This window comes from Lepus europaeus, chromosome 12 (assembly GCF_033115175.1).
Source record: "Lepus europaeus isolate LE1 chromosome 12, mLepTim1.pri, whole genome shotgun sequence".
In the NCBI taxonomy this organism is placed as follows: Eukaryota; Metazoa; Chordata; class Mammalia; order Lagomorpha; family Leporidae; genus Lepus; species Lepus europaeus.
In genome coordinates, this window is record NC_084838.1 from 101857164 (window position 1) to 101877954 (window position 20791).

Consider the following 20791-nt stretch of genomic DNA (forward strand, 5'->3'; position numbering starts at 1 on the left):
AAAACAATACACCCCAATAACGACTGAAGATACTCGTGGAAGACTAGAACATTTCCTTTGCTATATAAGCACACTCCTGCTGAATAACAGATTATTATGAAGGGTGGAAGGCAGCCATTCATGAGTTTAGCCAGCAATGATTAGTTTTCCAGAAAAGGATAAAGTTGGGATGCATCTACTGAAAAGCCAAATGTCGTGGCTAACCATGTTAACCATCCGTGAGGCATCGCTATTCAGGAATTTGTACCAGGGTCATCAGCAGGCCATGCTCTCTGACAGATCTCTCTCTCTCTCTCTCTCTCCCTCTCTCTCATTAAAGATTCATTTATTTAGTTGAAAGGCAGAGTTATATAGATGCAGAGGCAGAGAGAGAGAGAGAGAGAGAGAGGAAGAGAGAGAAAGAGAGAGGTCTCCTATCCACTGGTTCACTTCCCAGCTGGTCGCAATGATGGCCGGAGTTACGCTGATCCCAAGCCAAAAGACAGGAAGTTCTTCCAATTCTCCCACACAGAGAGAGGAGCCCAAGGACTTGGGCCATCTTCTGCTGCTTTCCCAGGCCATAGCAGAGAGCTGGATCAGAGGTGGAGCAGCTGGGGTTTGAACCGGTACCTTTAACTGGATGCCAGAGTTGCAGACCCGGACTTTAATCTGCTGCGCTACAGTGCTGGCCCCTGACAGATCTCTCTTAAAATGGAGCAGCTGGAAACATTCTATTTGTTACAAGGAGACTGGAAAATGAGTCAGCCAGGTGAGCTGGGCTCAAGTCATGAGATTTTTTTTTTTTCTGTCTTTTACAATAGCTTCACTCCTAATTACAACAGTGACCTTGTGTTCCTTATAACAACTTATAAAACTAGGGAAGCTAAAGGAGACAGCAAAAGCCATTTCTCTACCATCTAAAGACAGCTGTTCTTACTTTTGGTGCACAGATGGTACCTGAGCTATGATGGGTGGATGTTTCAACTTTCTGGTTGTGCAAATGTGGTAAGGGCTGAATTGAGTCCATAGTTTGAATTTTGAGGCTTGACCCTTCCCCACATAGGGATCTGTATTTGATACACTGTATCCTCTCTGCAGATGCTGGCCAGTGGCAATGAGTGCAGCTCCCAGGCAGCCCCAGGGTCACCTGTGGAAACCACGGACACCCGACAGTGTGCTATGTTGGCTCAGCCTGTGGTTGGAATTCTTTCATCTGTAAATCCTCTTTCTTTATGGTATAGGGAATACTAAGACATTTTCCCTCTTCAGTATTTTCATCACACTTGTAGTCCCCCAAATTCTGGAGCTCCACCCCCTGCTATACACTAAGCAATTCTCCTTTTCTGGCAGACATTCAGAATTTAACTGAATACTAACATTTTTTAACCTAGAGGTACTGTCAAATTCCACAAGAGCCCAGTCCCGAAAGACAACAATTAACAGCATATCCATGTTGTTTTTATGTTTCTGTTTGATCAACTACAAATCAGGGGGCCCCGGGGGGCCAGCACTGTGGCATATCAGGTAAAGTGGCCATCTGCAGTGTCACCATCCCATATGGACACCAGTTCGAGTACCAGCTGCTCCACTTCCAGTCCAGCTCTCTGCTATGGCCTGGGAAAGCAGCGGAAGATGTCCCAAGTGCTTGGGCCCCTGCACCTGCATGGGAGACCTGGAAGGGGCTCCTGGCTCCTGGCTTTGGATCAGCGCAGCTCCAACCATTGTGACCAATTGGGGAGTGAACTAGCAGATGGAAGACCTATCTCTCTGCCTCTCCTTCTCTCTCTGTGTAACTCTGACTTTCAAATTAATAAATAAATGTTTTTTTAAAAAATCAGAGGGTCCCATAACTCCCTTATTGGGTTTGGCTACTTGCTTGAGTGGCTTACAGAATTCAAGAAAGTGCTTTATTTACCATGAGTCATTTGCAGGTTGCACTCCGGAACAGCCAACTGTAAGAAACACATAGGGCAATGTACATAGAGGAAAGTGTGGAACCTCCGTGCCCTATCTGGTCTCATCACCCTCCCACTACCACCACATGTTTTGCACCTTCAAAACTCTGCAAGCCTTGTCCTTTTGGGTTTCTGTGGGAGTGCCACTGCCCAGGTGTTCCAGATCAAATCGTTGTCTTTGGTGATCAAGGAAACCCTTAGCCCCTCTTGCCTGCTTGCCGTTGGGGCATGGGCTGAAATTCCTAAACCTATCACTACCAAGTTGGTTCTCTTGATGAGAAACAGCTCCCATTGGGAGGTTGTCTGGGAGTCCCCAGTCATCTCAGTAGCTACAGAAAGACACTTATCCCTGTGAAGAGTCCAGATGTTTTAGGAGCTCTATGGCAGGAATTTGGACCGAGACCAAAATATGTATTTCTTATACTGTGTAAGAATAACACATGTGGCCAGCACCACAGCTCACTAGGCTAATCCTCTGGCTGTGGCACCAGTACCCCGGGTTCTAGTCTGGTTGGGGCGCCGGATTCTGTCCCGGTTGCTCCACGTCCAGTCCAGCTCTTTGCTGTGGCCCAGAAGGGCAGTGGAGGATGTCCCAAGTGCTTGGGCCCTACACCCACATGGGAGACCAGGAGGAAGCACCTGGCTCCTGGCTTCAGATGGGCGCAGCATGCTAGCCGTAGTGGCTATTTGAGGGGTGAACCAACAGAAAAAGGAAGACCTTCCTCTCTGTCTCTCTCTCTCACTGTCTAACTCTGCCTGTCAAAAAAAAAAAAAAAAAAAAAAAAAAAAAAAAAAAAAAAAAAACACCAAACAAACAAAAAACACACTTATTTGAAATATGTTTCTTTATAAACAGTCAAGGTATAAGCATATCACCTGGAATCCCAAACACTGCAACAGGAAGTTCATACAAGTATTTTCACCTGTGTCCCAGAATTGACTTTGTGGAGTTTGGTCAGTAAGATCAAGTTAAACACCATGCTGCTGTCTGCCCTCAATTCTCAGGAACGAATTACAGGTTGAGCTAGAGTTCTCTAGAATGTTCCCACCTCTAGGAGAAAGGCAGAAAGTGCTGTAGCTAATACCTGGATATATATTTTGTTAGAATATTGTATATGCGACCAGCTGTCTTAGAAGCAAAATCAAGCCTGGTCTACAGAGGCACCTGCACAAAGCAGATGCTGTAGCATTCCAGGGGGGTGACCCTGACGGACAGGGTGAGAACTGCGAGTAGTATGCTTGCTTATTCATATCTGGAGTGAGAGATGGCCAGCAGTATAGGTTGTATACATCGCCACTGCTCTGTGGGCAGTTGCCAATGGTTTGGCTGGAGGGTCAGGAACCTGAATGAAACACTGATGACAGAAACATTTGGGAAAGAGACACGAGAGTGGACCTCTGAGTGGCACAGACTGTGAAGCTACTTGGGTTATATTTGTGGGCCGCCAAAGAGCAGGCACTGCAGAGGAGAAAGTTTTCAATGAGATGGACATGCTGATCCTGTCTCAGCCTCTTTTCCACGCCACCCCAAGGGCTGCTCAATGGAACATTACACAAAGTGCTCGTGGTGGTAGGGATGAAGGATGGGCATGGGCTCAGCAACACAGATTTCCTGTTGCAAGAGCTGAGTACTTCATCTGCCAATGTTAAGTACCTTTGGGAAGCTCTTCAGGCAGCACAGATTTGGTAGCATGTGGTGGCCAGTCACGGGCCTCTACAGTGAGACACCTCCCTGCAAATGGCTTTCCCCAGCACCTCGGTAGGTAGGTTTCCAGAAAGTTCCAAAGGGAGCCAGTGTTGTGGTGTAGGCGATGGTTTGAGATCTGGCTGCACCACTTCCAATCCAGCTCCTTGCTAATGTGCCTGGGAAAGCAGTGGAGGATGGCCTAAGTGCTTGGGCCCAGCACCCATGTGGGAGACTTAGATGAATCTCCTGGCTCCTGGCTTCAGCTTAGTCCAGCCCTGATAGTTGTGGCCTACTTGGGGAGTGAGCCAGTGGATGGGAGATCTCTCTTTTTCTCTCTCCCTGTCTGTAACTCTGCCTTTCAGATGAATAAGTAAATATTTAAAAAAAAGAAAGTTCCAGGGGATGTAATTCCAGCAAGTTGCATTGACACAGCAGTACAATAATTTGTTTGCCATCCAGGAAATCATGGCTGTGCACTCTTCAAAGTCTGGATCTCACCCCAAGCAAACTGATATAGAGAATAAATAAGCCCTTGGATTTATTTAATTGATGATTGTCCTGAAATCTAGAATCAAAGACTGGTCTGTGGTATTCCCACTAAAGATATAGAGGGAAAAACCAACTCAAACGGAGACTCTGTTTTGCTACTATTCTTCTGCAAGAAAGATGACATCTTCTCTTAAAAAAAAAAAAAAAAAGCTTACGAGAGAGAGAGAGAGAGAGTCCTAGAGAGTGAGGGAGAGCTTCCATCTGCTGGTTCGTTCCACAGATGCTCCAAGACCTGGGTCTCCCATGTGGGTGACCAAGACCCAAATACTTAAGCCATCACCTGCTGTCTCCTTGATTGAACATTAGCAGGAGCTGGGATGACAGCAGAGCCTCATCTCAAACCCAGGCACTCTGATGAGGGTTGTGGCTGTCTTTATCAGTGCCTTAACCAGTAGGTTAAATGCCCACCCCAGTCCTTTGTGACTTTATAGAAACTTCTTGGGACAGACATGATTGAAGCAAAGATGTGGATTGAAGATCTCATTCTCTGTCTCTCCCTCTCTCTGTCTGTAACTCTGCCTCTCAAATAAATAAACCTTATATATAAAAAAAGAGACTAATCACAGAGCTTATGGGGCATATATTTGATAGATAATTCACATAGCCAGTACATGCCAATCAGTAATAGCTCAGTTAGGACAGAAGGAGGCCTTTGTGGAAGATAAAGTCGCATTAAGGAAAGAGGTGTATCTTTCATGAATTGCTCTCAAGAGACGTGTCATCCAACACAGAGGAGATTCACGGTGGTCCCTTGACGCTTTTGGATGGGGGTGTTGCTAGCAAGGTTTAGATGAACTCTGAGCCCAGTGGTGCTTGGAAAAGCAGGTGGCAGGGTGTGGGCTGACACCACCTGAGCCCTCCCTCCCTGTGCCAAACTCTTGCATTTACATGCATTTTGAACTCCAGTAGGTGTGGTCAGCAGCTCACATGTAGGACCTGAGAAGCGGTAATGTATCCTTCCCACTGGGAGAGACTGTTCCTGCCACGTTCTCACACGTGGTGTCCCAGAAGCTGTGAAGTCACATTGTCCAGGGGAGGGTGAGTCCTCCCAACTCTTGCCACAGCAAAAGGTATGTCACTCACACAGCAAACTATGCGTTTGCAATCATTTCAAAGCTCCCTAAGTCTGCTATTTACCTCGCTGTGTGTGGTAGTCTGGGCCTGAGTCCTAGCTGTTAAACCACATTAACAATGCTTTGCTGAAGAATTCAGATTCTACACACACTCACACATGTTTTTTTTTTTTTTTAAGATTTTATTTATTTGGGAAGACAGAGTTAGAGAGAGGTAGAGACAGAGAGAGAGAGAGGTCTTCCATCTGCTGGTTCACTTCCCAGATGACTGCAGCAGCCGGAGCTGGGCTGATCTGAAGCCAGGAGCTTCTTCCAGGTCTCCCACGTGGTACAGGGGCCCAAGCACTTGGGCCATCTTCCACTGCTTTCCCAGGCCATTAGCAGGGGCTGGATTGAAAGTGGACCAACTGGGATACAGGCTGGGGCTTTAACCTGCTGTGGCACAGTGCCAGCCCCCAACACACATAATGCTTATTGCAGACTGATTCATTTAGGGACACTTCTTTAAATACATTCCTCATGTAGATCACATATATTCAGTTTTTGCACAATGTTCAATATTCTCACCTAGGTGTTCTCAGATACTGCCTTTTCAGATTGTGTAGCTCGGGTGTGGTCGTTGTTGAAAATTCAATACCATAACCTACCTGTGGGTGCTCAGGATGCAGGAAAGCATGGCATTTACAAAATGGCAGTCTCTCGTGCATCTGCAGGGGGCACGCTGCACTGCACTGTGAACCTGCTTTAATTCTGTTTAAGCCAAATGGCAAGAAAACATGAAAAATCCTCGTGGCTCTCCGCAGAACTCCTGTAGCTGGCGGCAGCAGATTGACTCTGCGTACCACCCCCCATCCCAACCCCCTTGGCCACCATAGACAGCAGCACAAAAGCAAAACGGAGTCGCTGTCACTCATTCCCCCTCTCCCCTGGACATGGCTCTGGCTGCCCAGGAGCCATTCCCCGGGCGGAGGGCAGCGGCCAGCGCCGCAGGGCCGTCTTTGTGGTCCACGTGGGCACACAGAGAACAGATCAGCCAGCCGTAGAGCACCAGACACCCCAAAATGAGGCTGGGCCACATGGTGCCACTGTCTGCTTCTCCAAGGTGCTGGGCAGTGCTAATGCCAGGTCCCGCCCAGCCTCTCCGGGGTCTCCTGGGGCCATGGGGGGGAGACCAGGCGGGCCGCAGGGAGCGACGAGACCCCCACTGCCCCCTCCCAGCGACCCCGCCCCAAGTTGGATGTATGCGTGGTGGGAGAGTGATTTCTGCAGGGTGACTGGGGGTGGCCGGGTGGGCGCCGCCTAGTTCTGGGAAAAGGCGGGGAGTGGGGAGAAGCCCTTGTTGGGCGCACAGAGAGGTGAGGGCAAGAACGTGGGGAGCCGCCCCGCCACCTGGTTCGGTTCGGGCGGTTGGGCGGTGCCCGCGCGCATGCGGGGCTGCAAGATGCAAGGCACAGGGTGGGCGGAGATGCGCGCGCAGCCAGTTCTCCCGCAGCGCCTCCGCCTGTGCGCCGCCGCCGCCACCGGCCGCTTAGAGTGCCCTCCCCCTTGCCGCGCACGCGCATCCGAGTCAGCCGGCCAAGGCGTGAGGTGGGCGGGGCGCCGCGCTGACGTTGGCGGGATGCGGGCAGGTTCCGCCGCCGCCGCCGCCGCCGCCTCAGCCGCCACCTCGCCTCGCCGGCCTCCGGGGTTTGTATGAACACACCGGGCGGCGGGCGGCGACAGACCCGCCGTGCGCTCAGCGAGCAGCCGCCCAGCGCCCGGCGCCCAGCCCGGTGCCGCGGCTCGGCGCGGCCCCCCAGCCAGCGCCCCCACCCGGAGCCGGTGAGCGCCCCCGGCCGCCGCCCTCACCTGACAGGTTGTGGGTGACGAGTTTTCCCTCGGCGGGGTGGCCCCAGCGCGGGGCCTGAGGCGCTGGCCCTGCCCGGTGCCCCGGGCGGCCGGCGAGACGCGGGCTCCGCGGGGCGGGCGCGGTGGGCGCCTCTGTCGCCGGCTCGGGAGCCCCGGTCGCAGGGCCCTGGGTGACAGTGCAGAGTCTGGCCGCAGCCGCCGGCCGGGGTTGCGGGTTCGCGGCTGCGGTGGAACCCGAACGCAGAGGCTCTGCCGCCAGGGCCCCGGGACGGTCTGCTCGGGGTGGGCTCCTAGTCCGGGGAGGGGCTGGGAGCAGTCCCTGTGCGTCTGGACAGCTGAGCCCACTGCCCGTTAACGCGGCTGGCTCCGGGACCTGACGCGGACATTCTCTTTTGCAATACCGCACTAATTCTGTGTGCATGCATGCTTTTGATTTTTTTATTTTTCATCCCATTCCTTACCCCCCTTTTTTTTGTTCTGCAGGAGTTCAAAATTGTAGGAGCGTTTGATTCCAGTGCAGGACAATTTGTACTTAGAGGCGACCTCACTGGTCTTTTTGATCGCTCGTTTTCACTTTTCTTATTGTAAACCATCAGTACTTTGTTAACCTCGGAATTATTCTTAGAAATTCTCTCTCTCTCTCTCTCTCTCTCTCTCTCTTTTTTTGGAAAACCAGAAAGTTGTTTTTGTGATTGTGTTGTGGAATGTTTTCAGCTCTGTAAGCCAAACCGATGATTTATTTTAGGCGCTTTACATGGTACCTACTTTAAAAACATGTGCCAAATGTTGAAACTTCACAGAACTGTGGAAGATCTGCCCTTAGGCATTTCCTATGTAGAGTGACTGTCAGATAGTGCTGGCTTATCCACACCTTATTAGTCACCCTAAAGGCAGAGGGTTTTTTTTTTTTCTTTTAAGTTTTTATCGATGTATTTTGGGAGACAGTTTTCGTCCAGTGGTTCACTGAAATGCCGGTTAACAGCTACAGCCAGGCAGTACTGAAACCTGGAACTGGCAGCTCCGTCCAGGTCTTGCACTTGAGTGGTAGAAATCTAGCTGCTGGAGCTGTCATCTCTGCCAGACAGGGTGTGCCAGAGTTCTTATATGACTTGTTCAGTTTCCCATTCCACTTCTCGGGAGGCAGATTGTACGGTGAAGTTATAGGTGTTTTTTTTTGTTTTTTTTTTTGACAGGCAGAGTGGACAGTGCGAGAGAAAGTCTTCCTTTTCCACTGGTTCACCCCACAGTGGCCGCTGTGGCGGGTGCACCGTGCTGACCTGAAGCCAGGAGCCAGGTGCTTCTCCTGGTCTCCCATGTGGGTGCAGGGCCCAAGGACTTGGGCCATCATCCACTGCACTACCGGCCCACAGCAGATAGCTGGACTAGAATCTGGTGTGCCGGCGCTGCAGGCGAAGGATTAGCCTATTGAGCCATGGTGCCAACCTATAGGTTCATTTTTAGGGCCCTCAAAATTCTGTTTGCAATAGAGCCATCCCCGATGCACTCTGAACTGGGAAATGAAGGGGCAGACTTGAAACTACTGTGGTATCTGGTGGACATTGCAGAAACAGCCGAGTGTATTAATGCAAGGAAAACTTGGGTGGTAGCAGTTTGGAGAAGCTGTTCCAACTGGCCTGAGTCATTTGTTCTCTTTAGAGAAATCTAGCTGAGCTGAACTGCTATGTAAGAACAGGTTTACCTCCATTAGCAGAGGGAAGAGGAGGTCCAAGATGTGTGATGTGTGGTACTTGTCTGTGTACTATAGTGTGGTAGCCAAGGGCTGGGCCTTAGAGCCAGAGTGAGTTTGAATCCTGCCTTTGTTTTAGGCGATGTATTTATCCTCTTTGCGCTTCAATTTTCTGAACTCCGATTATGGGATAATAACGGTGTAACCTTAAGGTGATCTAGAGTGTTAGATGAGTCTAGCCCAAAGTGCCTGGTAAATCCCACGTGCTTGGTACCTGTCAGGGCTGCTGCTGCTGCTTCCCCTTAGGCAACAGGTTCATTCCGTTGTCCTTCATTTGCTCCTGAGGGGCTGAGAGGTTAGTGTCACTGGCCTGCCTTGGCCACCTGTGAGGCAGTTTTAAATAGAACAGTTTAGACCCTGCAGTGGGTGCCCCTGTTGCTGAAGAAGTGCTGAAATATCCCTGTCTGTCCCTTCTGACAGAACCTTGGACTGCCTCCCTCCTGTGGGTGACGGCTGCTATTTTAATCGTCTGGTCTTGAGTTTGTTATTGGGTGTTTCTTTGCCTGTCGTGTACTGCTATCAAAAATAGTGTCTATCAAACTATTAGTGGGTATATTTGTGCTTACCTGATCAGCATAGTACATGTTTGTAGAATACATGCAAAATTGCTGTCATCTAAGGATCTTTTATGTTGAGTACAATGAGGTTAGTTCTGATTTGATTGTGTGTTCATTTTCAGCTTTTGTGTAATTTTCCTTAGTTTTTTTCCGTTAATAATTCTGTGTACTTGCTTTTCTTCTTGGATTGCAGTGTCTGATACAGGTTGAGTACCCCTTGTTTGTAGTGCTTGGGAGTTTGGATTTTTTAAGATTTTGGAATATTTGCATATCTGTAATAAGATATCTGAGGAATGGGACCCGGGTCTGAACACAGAATTCATTTCTGTTTTGTATTCACCTTATACACATAGCCTGAAGATAACTTCATAGCATATTTTTAGTATGGCTATGTCTTTAAGGTTTTTTAGAAAGATTTACTTATTATTTGAAAGGCAGAATTACAGAGAAAGGGAGAGATGGAAAGATCTTCCGTCTACTGGTTTACTCCCCAAATGGCCACAGTGGCTGAAGCTGAGAGCCTGGAACTCCATCCTGGTCTCCCAAGTGGGTGGCAGGAGCCCATCTTCCACTGCTTTCTCAGGTGCCTTAGCAGGAGCCGGATTGGAAACAGCAGCGGAAACTAGAACTGATGCTGGCAGCACAGGTGGTGGCTTAACCCGCCATGCTCAGTGCCAGCCCCGAGTGTGGCTATGTTTTGATTGCATGAGATCGTGTTTGAAATCTTCCCCCTCTGGAGTCTTATGGCCCCTCAGAGAGTTTAGTATCCTGGAGCATTTCCGGTTTTGGATTTTCAGTTGCAGAATGCTCAACCAGTTTTAATTCTCAGTCCTTTAAATCAGATGTTTGCAAATCTTTGGTCTTAGGACTCCTTTTCCTGCCTCAAAACTTAGTTAAGACCCTGATCGAGCTACTTGTGGATTATGTGTGTATGTTTACTGTATTGTAAATCAAAATAAATATAAAAATTTTTGTTACTTCACTGGAAATGGCATTTGTAAACTCTTTATATATGAACACAACATATTCTTAATGAAAAATGACCTTTGAAAACAAAACAGTAGTGTTCTCACTCTTTTGTTGTGTGGTTTGATAGAAACAGCTGTATTGTCATATTGGCTTCTGCATCAAGTCTGTTGCAGTCAGTTCTCCAGGTTGAAGTATCTACAAGCATCTGGAGAAAATCCAGCCTCACACAGTTAATGTGTGGGAAAGGCAAAGACGTAGTAATAGCCTTCTCAGATAATTGTTGATGTTCTTGTTTGATTTTACACCACAAACTCCACCAATAGTAGTTTCTGAAGGTTATGTGGTGTGGAATCTGAAGTCGTTATCAGTGGATTTTTTTTTTCCATGGTGTGCTACATGAGAAGTCCTCACAATAGTGATTTTATTTAATTAGTTGCTTTGTAAAACATTGCAGATGTCATAATTGTTAACATAACAATTTACCAAACCCTAGTTAACTGGTGCAGTTTGCTGAGCATGTTTTATACAGAAAAGAAAATGCCCAAACCCTGGTAAAGTTGTTCCATTGCAGCCTAGGAGAACAAGAGAGAGTGGGTTCTCAGACACTTGAGTCGGGCAAATGAAAACAAGCAGCATTTCCCTTCCTTACCTGGAGCACTCCATCAGTAGGAATAGTCTGATACATACAACTGGACGGTCTGTGCACTCAAGAGATTCCACAACTTGTGCTGCAATAATGGAGAGGGTTGCCTTCTTCAGCTTCAAAGTTGGGGGGTTTTGGTCGTTTAAGCATCAAACCAGAGCTTTTTCAGCCGCAGTATGTTCACTGTGAGATAAGCAGTCTCCTTCACAACGTATTGCTAATATCCTCACACTCAGTTTTAAGACAAAGCAATTTTAATACTAGCGCACACCACATGCCTTTGTAGCATCTTCCAAATATTGGCATAGTTCTTTATACAGCTTTCAAAGAAAGTCACACTTATTAAAATCATCATGATTTGTTTTCTCAGAATTCTGATTTTTGCCTGAAAGCTTACAGTTCATCATTGGCAACCAGTAAGCGGCAGTTGGTTCTTTAATGGGACAGTAGACTCACTTCACTTCTGAGAAAACCTCTGCCAGTATGCCCAATTTTTTTTTTTTTAAGATTTTTTTAAATTTACTTGAGAGGCAGAGTTACAGAGAGGCAGAGAGAGACAGTATACCCAATTTTGAGAAACTGTAGCCATCAGTACTTCTCAAAGCGATGTTTGTTTCATGAACAGAGAGGCTAGTTCAAGCTCTCAGTTCCGTTAGAGAAGCACTTTGCCCTGAGATAGCGACGAATTACTGTAATTCAGTGTGTGGCACAAGTGTTTCACACATATGTGCTTTCTGCCACCCAGAGTATTAAAAGGTGGTGTATTTGTAGGCTGAGACTTAGGGGAATTAGGAACTTGATTATTCAAGGACATTGTGTTAAGAAAACCTGCATTTTCTTTCTTTTTTCTTAATAACTGCTGGTCCCGGGAATGACAAGTAGAATGACTAAAATTACAGTTTGGTGTTACCGGCCTTATTTTTTCCAAGATGCCAGTAATTTTGTATAAAATTATTTATACAAATTTAGTATATTAAATTTAGTATAAAAATAATTTGATCTTGTGGGGACCCTAAGAGAGCGTCAGGACCCATGGAGTTATGGGCCATGTTTTGAGAACCTGTAGATTTAAATTATAAAGAGGATTTCCACAAGACTTTGATTAGGAAGGGAAATGGCACTGAGGATATCTAGTCTTTCCTGGGTCAGACCCTGGGCTCTGGGGAAGGCCTTATTAAAAATTATACTCAGCACAATAAAGGTCATTCCCAGAAAATACAGGGATTTTGTAATGGTTGTAGTCAGGAGCCGATTGAATTGGAGGAATTACAATAATCTGAAATGACACTAAGAATAAAAACCAGATTTGGTTGTACATTTCTGTTGACATGTGTAAATTAAGTATAAAATACTGAACGCACAGTGTGAAAACCTCAACTAATCTCTAGCTCATAAACTAAAAAAATCTCCATTTACTTCTCATTTATTTCTCTCAATTTATGATGAGTGTGAGCTATTTTAGGGAGAGGTGCCCAGCACTCTGGCTTTGCCTCATATCTTTTCTATGTTTTTAAAAGATTTATTTATTTATTTGAGAGGCAAAGTTACAGACAGAGGGAGAGACAGATCTTCCTCCCCAAATGGCTGCAGTGGCCAGAGCTGGGTTGATCCGAAGCCAGGAGTCAGGAGCTTCTTCTGGGTCTCCCGCATGGGTGCAGGGGCTCAAGAACTTGGGCCATCTTCCACCATTAGCAGGGAGCTGGTTCGGCAGTGGAAAAAAGCAGAATTTGAAGCAGCCTCCACTGGGGATGCAGGCATTGCTAATGGCATCTTTACCTGCTATGCCACGATGCTGGCCCGTATTGCCAGCATTAGCTTAACTGTGCCACAACACTGGCCCCGTATCCACTTTTGATGTTAGTAATTTGAATCTTCTTTTTTCTTAATCTTGCTTAAGGTTTGCCTTTGTTTTGGGTGGTGGCTTAGCCCGCTGCACTGCCTTACCAGCCTCTCTGTGATTTTTTAGATTTAGTTAGGTCTAGTTGCCAAGTCCTCTATTTCTTTACTTTTGCCTGGTTGTTCTGTTTTTATTGGGGGTGGGGGTGGGGGTGGTATTGAGAACCCTAACTATTGTAGAACAACTTCTGCATTTAAAAAAAAATTTTTTTAACAGAGTTAGACAGTGAGAGAGAGAGACAGAAAGGTCTTCCTTCCGTTGGTTCACTCCCCAAATGGCTGCCACGGCTGGCACGCTGCGCCGATCTGAAGCCAGAAGCCAGGTGCTTCCTCCTGGTCTCCCATGTGGGTGCAGGGCCCAAGCACTTGGGCCATCCTGTAATACACTCCCGGGCCACAGCAGAGAGCTGGACTGGAAGAGGAGCAACCAGACAGAATCCGGTGCCCCAACCGGGACTAGAACCTGGGGTGCCAGCGCCGCAGGCAGAGGATTAGTCTAGTGAGCTGTGGCACCGGCCTTTTTTAATTTTTAAAAATTATTTTATTTAACTGTTTTTATTAACATGGAATACTTATATGTATTTATAGGGTACAACATTTGAGTGCATATACATCTTGAACCAATCAAACTAGGAAGTAAATTTCCTTATCTTTGTTCTTAAATCCTACTAGCTCCTCTTTTCCAGTTTATTATAATTTATATAATATATTATTAGGAATTAAAGTTGTCCCACTGTGCTTTGGAACACTAGAACTTGGTACTTCTGTCTGACTTGCTTCAGGACCCATTATTCAGATCCTTTTTATTCCTCTATCCTTTCCAACCTTTAGTGAACACTGTTCTAAGTTCAGATGGACTACTTAAAAAAAAAATTAATGTATTTATTTGAAAGGCAGAATGGTGGTGGTGGGTGAGTGGGTGGGTGGAGATCTGTGTGCTGGTTCACTCCCCAAATGGCCACAGCAGATAGATGTAGGCCAGGTTGAAGCCATCAGCCAGGAACTGCATCCTGGTCTCCCACCTGGGTGGCAGGGCCATCTTCCACTGCCTGATTGGAAGCAGGGTAGCTGGGATGCCGCTCTCTGATGTGGGGTGCCGCATTGCAAGTGGTGGCTTTTACCCGCTTTAGCTTCCATATGTATGTGAACCTACAATATTTGTCTTTCTGCATGTGGCTTGTTTCACTTAACAGAACGATCTGCAGTTCTGTCTACATCTCTGAAAATGTCAGGATTTCCTTCCTTGTTATGGTTCAGTAGCATTCCATTGTGACGTATACCAGGTTTTGTTTATCCATCAGTGGGCATCTGGGCTGATTCCATAGTTTGGCTGTTGTGAGGAGTGCAGCTGTCTCTTTCATGTGCTGATTTGTTTCCAGATCTTCTGTTTCCCCTTTTAATTCTGACAATTTATGCTTTGTGTATTTTGGTGTCTATTATTAGATTTGCATAGGTTGATAATTATACCTTCTTTCTACTGAACCTTTTGGTAATATCTTGTTTTATTAATATATTCTTTGTCTCTGGCGTCCTTGTTTGATTTAAAGCCATTTTGTCTGATACTAGAGTAGACGCTGCTGCCCAGTTTTGGTTACTGTATGCACGGGGTATCTTTTTCCATCCATTCCCTTTGAACCTTGTTGTGCCTTTGACTCCAAAGTCAGAACCTTACAGGTGACATTTAGTGGGATTGATTTTTTTTTTAATCTCCACTCTGCCAATGTGTGTCTTTTGGTTGGCAAATTTGGTCCATGTACATTTCATTACTGATAAGGAGGATGCATTTCTGTTGTTTTACTACTGTGATTGCTTTGTATATGCTGTATTGCTTTCTTATTCCTCATGTCCTGAATATTTGGATTTCTACTGGGACTGATTTTGAGATATGGTACTTTCCCTAAAAAAAGTTATTCATTTTAATGGGCATAATTGTAAGTTAGAGGCAGAGAAAATTTCAAGTTAAGAATTTTGATCTGGGTTGGCGCCGCTGCTCACTAGGCTAATCCTCCGCTTGCGGAACTGGTACCCTGGGTTCTAGTCCCGGTTGTGGTGCCGGTTCTGTCCCAGTTGCTCCTCTTCCAGTCCAGCTCTCTGATGTGGCTTGGGAAGGCAGTGGAGGATGCACCAAGTGCTTGGGCCCTGTACCTGCATGGGAGACCAGGTGGAAAAAACTTGCTCCTGGCTTCTGATCGGCGCACCACGCCGACCCTAGCAGCCATTTGGGGGATGAACCACCGGAAAAGAAAGAGCTTTCTCTCTGTCTCTCTATCTCACTGTCTAACTCTGCCTGTCAAAAAAAAAAAAAAAAAAAATTGATCTGGGGCAGGCGCTGTGGTGCAGTAGGTTAATCCTCAACCTGCAGTGCCAGCCTCCCATATGGGCGCTGGTTCTAGTCCCAGCTTTCTGCTGTGGCCTGGGGAAGCAGTAGAAGATGGCCCAAGTCCTTGGGCCCCTGCCCCCACGTGGGAGACCCAGAGGAAGCTCTTGGCTACTGGCTTCCGATCAGCCCAGCTCCGACTATTGCGGCCAGTTGGGGAGTGAACCAGCAAAAGGAAGATCTCTTTCTGTCTCTCCCTCTCACTATCTGTAACTCTACCTCACAAATAAAATAAATTAAATCTTAAAAAAAAAAGAATTTTAATATCATGTGTCATTCATATATAGACTTAGGATTTCAGCACTGGTTAAGTCTTAAGACAGTCATTTTAAATCTGGGTTGAGGAAAAACATTTTAAAGAAATTATTTAATTAAATTGAAGTGTAATGAGATACTTTTCTCCAGACATGAGGCTCCATTTATTTGTAATAAAATGTCATAGAGCAAAAAAAAAATTTTTTTTAAAGTGTCTGAACATTTTTTGTGGAGCAGGTTTGAACCATCCATCCAGACTTGATAGCCATTAGGATGCAAAATCAGGAAAGAGAAAACGTAAAAGCTTCTTTTTATTTTGTAGATCGCCTCTTACCTTTTATCCTCAAATTGATGACAGTAATCTAGGTAAATTAAATTTGCCTTTTTGCAGATTGGGCTAAAACATTCATAAAGCAATCTGTGGATATCATGTGAGTAAGGTAACTAGATAAAAATGTGTACCTCACTACAGTAATTTAGACAAGGTTAATATCATTCAAACCCTCTACAGTGTTTGTATTTATTCCTTAACCATTAATCTCAGGAAGGAATCTCCATGACTGTTGCTGGAAATGGTAGTAGTCTTTCTTTAGATTACAGCTGTTATTTGCCTCTTGTGCTCAAGATTTCTCACTTTTTCGTTAGTGATGTTGTCAAGGCCATCTTCTTTGGGTTGCTTCTTGTTAAATAACCTGGATTTGCTGGTCTGCTTTTCCTTTGTTCTTTCCTTCCTTCCCTCCTTCTTTTTTCTTTTAATCATCTATTTGTTTGAAAAGCAGAGTTAGAGGAAGACACAAAGAGATCTTCCATCCACTGGTCACTTCTCAAGTAACCTCAAAGGCTGAGGCTGGGCCAGGCTGAAGCCATGTGGGTGTTTGGGCCATCTTCTGTTGCTTTCCCAGGTGCGTTAGCAGAGAGCTGGATTGGAAGTGGAGGAGCCAGGACTTGAACCAGTGCTCATACAGGGTGCCAGCATCACAGGCTGTGCCATGGATTTGCCATTTTGCATTTCAGTGATAGAGCTGGTATTGGGGAATAGTGAAATAGTCCGTTCCTTTGAGTGTTCCTAAAGTGATTTCCTTTCCGATCATGAAGCGGCGATGAGAAGTTGACAGAAGGTGATGCCTTCTCAGTGTTCTTGTTTTCTCCAGCCAGCTTCCAGGATCTTCAGTTTGCTCAGTTGTCCACAGTCTAGCAAGAACAGTATCTAATATTTTACAGTCAAGCTTATCATTGTTCAGTAGACCAATGTTCTGCAGATGTTTTTCAGCACTGGAAACTTTTTGTCTAATGGTATTTGGCAGGGAATTCCTTGTGTAAATAGATGAGAATAAAATAGTGAAGTTGTTCTGGTGGAATGAGAACTGGATCGGGGCATGTAAGCAAAAACAATGAAAGGGCATGATAGTTTCTCACACTGAGCATATTTAAACGATTTAGATTGAACTTGCAAGCGTGAGCTGTGTGTTTCTTTGTATTTTTTAGCAGTTTATTTAACTTAAAAACTTGTATATGTGAACTAGTCATGTAATTAGAATATACAACTTGAATTTTGGAGTAGGCATCAGAGTTTCTTTGACTTTTCTGCAGAATGAAAATTAGGACAGCTTAAGTGTGTGAGATTCCAATACCTTGTGTGTGCACACCAGTGCCTGCTGGCTTGCTGATGGGCTTGATTTCAGTCTTAAGTCAGTGAGACCAGAACAGCTTTTAGATCCATCATGCTCTGGAACTAGCTCCAGTTGAGAGCAAAAGATCAGGATAACCTCAAAAAATGTGTACTTTTTTTTTTAACACAAGAGCAGACAAAATTGTTTGCTTTTTGTTAGGTGCTTTTTGTTAGGCTATCTAGAGCAGGCTGATACTGCTTTTATGATTTTCTGCTGTTAAGATCAAATTCCTGTAGTAACAAGTTTTAAATGTATTTACTTTTATTTGCACTTGTATTTGAAAGTCAGAGAGGGCGAGAGAGAGAGAGAGAGAGAGAGAGAGAGAGAAAGAAAGAATTAGGTAGCTGGGGCTGGGGGCTGGGCCAGGTTGAAGTAGGAGGCTGGCACTCAATACAGATCTACCCTGTGGGTGGCAAGGACTCAGATACTGGAGCCATTCCTTGCTGCCTCCCAGGGTATGAGTCAAGGTGAAGCTGGACTTGGAAGCAGAGGAGGGGCTTGAGTCCAGGCACTCTGAGGGGGCCTGTGGCCATCCCAACCTGTATCTCAGCTGCTGCACTCAATGCCTACCCCACATTTAATTCTAGCATAAGCCTCCTCTAAATATATAAAAAATCAACTCATACGTTAGTGACATCCCACTTTAGGGAACTATACACCGTGAATCTTTATGTAGAAGTATGGATGGAGGCTGGTACTGTGGTGTGGCAGGTTAAGCTGCCATCATCAATGCTGGCTTCCTGTATGGGCACTGGTTCAAGTCCTGTCTGCTCCACAGATGCAGCTGCCAGCTAATGTGCTTGGAAAAGCAGCAGAGGGTGGCCCATGTGCTTGGGCCCCTGCATCCACGTGGGAGACTGGATGAGGTGCCTGGCTCCTGGCTTTGGTCTGGTCCAGTCCTGGTTGTTGCAGTTATTTGGAGAGTGAACCAGCAGATGAAAGATCTTTCTGCCCTCTCTGTCTCTCTCTGACTTTCAAATAAATAAATAAATCATAAATAAAAGAAACATGGATGTTTCAGTGTGGCTCTGCACCTCTGCTGGTTAATTCGGAGTCCATCGCCGAGGACCTGGTGGGTTAGTAATTCTGCTTTTGTTTTGCATTGTATTGTATGGTAGGAGGTAGACACTGAGGCAGCATAAAGGAACATTTGAATTATTAAGGTTCCCACATAAATTGTTAAGTTTTGTTGAGGTATAACTTACATACCATACCAATTATACATTTAAAGTATACAGCCTAAAGTATATTTTTTTTTTTTTTTTTTTGGACAGGCAGAGTTAGACAGTGAGAGAGACAGAGAGAAAGGTCTTCCTTCCGTTGGTTCACCCCACAAGTGGCTGCTACGGCCAGCGTGCTGCGCCGATCTGAAGCCAGGAGCCTGTTACTTCCTCCTGGTCTCCCATGTGGGTATAGGGCCCAAGGACTTGGGCCATCCTCCACTGCCTTCCCGGGCCATAGCAGAGAGCTGGGCTGGAAGAGGAGCAACCGGGACAGAATCCAGCGCCCCGACGGGGACTAGAACCCAGTGTGCCGGTGCTGCAGGAGGAGGATTAGCCTAGTGAGCCGCGGCACCAGCCAGACAACTTAAAATTAATATGAAAGGCAGGGACCCAAGTACATGAACCTAAATCACTTTCTGTTTCTTCTTTTTGTGTTTTGTTTTTTAAAGATTTTATTTATTTAGACAGTGAGAAGGAGAGATAGAGAGCAAGGTCTTCCGTCACTCCCCAAATGGCCAAAACATCCGGAGCTGCGTTGATCCCAAGGCAGGAGCCAGGTGCCTCTTCCTGGTGTCCCATGTGGGCCATTTTCCACTGCTTTCCCTGGCCATAGCAGAGAGCTAGATTGGAAGAGGAGCAGCTGGGACTAGAACCGGCACCTATATGGGATGCCGGCGCTGCAGGTGGAGTATTAACCTACTGCGCCAGGACACCGGCCCCTCACCTCCTGCTTCTTAATGTCTCCATTAGCAGGAAGCAGGATTGGGAGTGGGATCAGGACTTGAACCCAGGCACTCTGATATTGGAGGCAGGCATCCCAAGCAGCATCTTAACCACTGTGCCAATATTTAAGTTCTTTGCATCACCAACTAATATTCCTTTGTAAGGACATACATTTGAATTGTTTTCTCTTTTTGGCTATTATGAATAAAGCTTTTATGATCATTCATACAGGTTTTTATATGGACGAATGTTTTTATTCCTTTCGAGTATATGCCTAGGAGTGGACTAGTTGAGTCTTATGGTGGGCACTTTAAATAAAACTTATTTATTTGAGAGACGGGGCAGGGAGTGTGGAGAGATCTGAGAGAGCTCCCATCTGTTGGTTCGCTCTCCAAATGCCTGCAGCAGCAGCCTGGAACTCAGTCCACATCTTCCACATGGGTAGCAGGAATCTCACTGTTTGAGTCCTTATTGCTGCCTCCCAGGGTATGTATTAGCATGAAGCTGGAGTCAGGAACCAGAGCTAGGCAATGACCCAGTACTCTAGAATGGGATGTGGACGATTTTTTAAATGTTCTCTTTTTTTTTTTCTTTTAAAGATGTATTTATTTATTTGAAAGGAAGAGTTATATAGAGGAAGAGGCAGAGAGAAAGGTCTTCCATCTGCTGTGTCACTTCCTAAATGGCCGCATTGGGTGGAGCTGCGCTGATGGGAAGCCAGGAGCTAGGAGCTTCTTCTGCGTCTCTCATGCAGGTGCAGGGGCCCAAGGACTTGAGCCATCTTCTGCTTTCCCAGGCCATAGCAGAGAGCTGGATTGGAAGAAGAGCAGTCAGGACACAAACCGGTGCCCATATGGGATGCCGGCACTGCAGGCGTTGGCTTTACCTGCTCCAGCACGGTGATGGCCCCCTAAATTTTAAAGTAGAGGTTAAGCATGGCAGGAATGATAGTATTCTAAGATGGAGTTAATATTACAATTAGAGTATTTAGTAGGCTGACCTACGAATATGAACCAGCAGTTCGTATCCTAGGTACGTATAATTACTATCACTTCCTAATTAAAATATTGGTGCCACAACTTTATCTCTTAGGATATTGTACTACCTACCCTACTCTCTTCTTGGTTCTTTATTTAAACTGTGAAGGGACCGTTGCAGAGAGTTTGCTGTTGGCTATTAAATACTAGAGAGAATTGTTGGTGTATGATCAGTAGGGTTCAATCAGGAAGTAGAAAAAATAATGAATCATTATTGACTATCAGAAGGGATTGGATCAGTGAGGAATTTCCTAGTAAGAAGTACAGATTAAAGAGTAAAGGAGTAGTAAATATGAGGAGCAGGGCCACCCCAGGGCAGGAGTAGAATGCTTCCTTACCTTCCAGGTGAGAGCTAGCCCTTGTTGGAAAGGACAGGAGTGGGTCTGTGTGATCAAGCTGTTGCCTTTAAAGCCAGCATCCCATATGGGCACCAGTTCGAGACCCAACTGTTCTGCTTCTGATCCAGCTCTCTGCTAATGGTCTGGGAAAGCAGTGGAAGATGGCCCAAGTGCCTGGACCCCTGCCACCAACGTGGCAAACCTGGATGAAGCTCCTGGCTCCTGTGTGGCTTGGCTCAGCCCTGGCTGCTGTGTCCATTTGGGG

The 20791-nt window shown here is 46.1% G+C and overlaps 1 protein-coding gene across 4 annotated transcripts in view; it reads left to right on the plus strand.

Annotated features, from left to right (window-relative positions):
* Positions 1 to 6890: 6890 nt before the first annotated feature.
* AGTPBP1 (ATP/GTP binding carboxypeptidase 1) overlaps positions 6891 to 20791 on the plus strand; it is a 200998-nt gene continuing 187097 nt past the window's right edge. For 2 of the 4 annotated variants that reach the window (XM_062208619.1, XM_062208620.1), the window contains exon 1: positions 7012 to 7064. The gene's annotated coding sequence lies outside the window, so the exon portion shown is untranslated. Of the gene's footprint in view, positions 6930 to 7011; positions 7065 to 20791 lie in introns of those variants that run through there. The other 2 variants (XM_062208617.1, XM_062208616.1) reach the window with 2 other exon arrangements.